Raw genomic sequence first — 1332 nt, forward strand, 5'->3', positions numbered from 1 at the left:
GTTTAATAACAATACTAGTGGAGTCAATATGTAACCATGTTTAATAACAATACTAGTGGTGTCAATTTGTAACCATGTTTAATAACAATACTAGTGGAGTTAATATGGAACCTTGTTTAATAACAATACTAGTGGAGTCAATATGTAACCATGTTTAATAACAATACTTCAGGAGTCAATACTGAACATTGTTCAATAACAATACTATTGAAGTCAATATGTAACCATGTTTAATAACAATACTAGTGGAGTCAATATGGAACCTTGTTTAATAACAACACTAGTGGAGTTAATATGGAACCTTGTTTAATAACAATACTAGTGGAGTCAATATGTAACCATGTTTAATAACAATACTAGTGGAGTCAATATGGAACCTTGTTTAATAACAACACTAGTGGAGTTAATATGGAACCTTGTTTAATAACAATACTAGTGGAGTCAATATGTAACCATGTTTAATAACAATACTAGTGGTGTCAATTTGTAACCATGTTTAATAACAATACTAGTGGAGTTAATATGGAACCTTGTTTAATAACAATACTAGTGGAGTCAATATGGAACCATGTTTAATAACAATACTAGTGGAGTCAATATGGAACCTTGTTTAATAACAATACTAGTGGAGTTAATATGGAACCTTGTTCAATAACAATACTACAGGAGTCAATATGGAACCTTGTTTAATAACAATACTAGTGGAGTCAATATGTAACCATGTTTAATAACAATACTGGTAGAGTCAATACTGAACATTGTTCAATAACAATACTAGTGAAGTCAATATGTAACCATGTTTAACAACAATACTAGTGAAGTCAATATGGAACCATGTTTAATAACAATACTAGTGAAGTCAAAATGTAACCATGTTTAATAACAATACTAGTGGAGTCAATATGGAACCTTGTTTAATAACAATACTAGTGGAGTCAATATGGAACCATGTTTAATAACAATATTAGTGGAGTTAATATGTAACCATGTTTAATAACAATACTAGTGAAGTCAAAATGTAACCATGTTTAATAACAATACTAGCGAAGTCAATATGTAACCATGTTTAATAACAATACTAGTGGAGTAAATATGTAACCATGTTTAATAACAATACTAGTGGAGTCAATATGGAACCATGTTTAATAACAATACTAGTGGAGTCAATACGTAACCATGTTTAATAACAATAATAGTGGAGTTAATATGGAACCTTGTTTAATAACAATACTAGTGGAGTCAATATGGAACCTTGTTTAATAACAATACTAGTGGAGTCAATATGGAACCATAATTGACTCCACTAGTATTGTTATTAAAAATGGAACCATG

At 29.6% G+C, this 1332-nt stretch overlaps 1 long non-coding RNA gene across 1 annotated transcript in view; it reads right to left on the reverse strand.

The window, feature by feature from the left end:
• Nucleotides 1–1152: 1152 nt before the first annotated feature.
• Nucleotides 1153–1332, reverse strand: part of LOC111088401 — a 2933-nt gene continuing 2753 nt past the window's right edge. The window contains exon 3 of the long non-coding RNA XR_002612926.1: nt 1153–1251. This is a non-coding gene — a long non-coding RNA (uncharacterized LOC111088401). The remainder of the gene's footprint in view (nt 1252–1332) is intronic.

Source organism: Limulus polyphemus, unplaced genomic scaffold (genome assembly GCF_000517525.1).
Source record: "Limulus polyphemus unplaced genomic scaffold, Limulus_polyphemus-2.1.2 Scaffold3689, whole genome shotgun sequence".
NCBI lineage: Eukaryota > Metazoa > Arthropoda > Merostomata > Xiphosura > Limulidae > Limulus > Limulus polyphemus.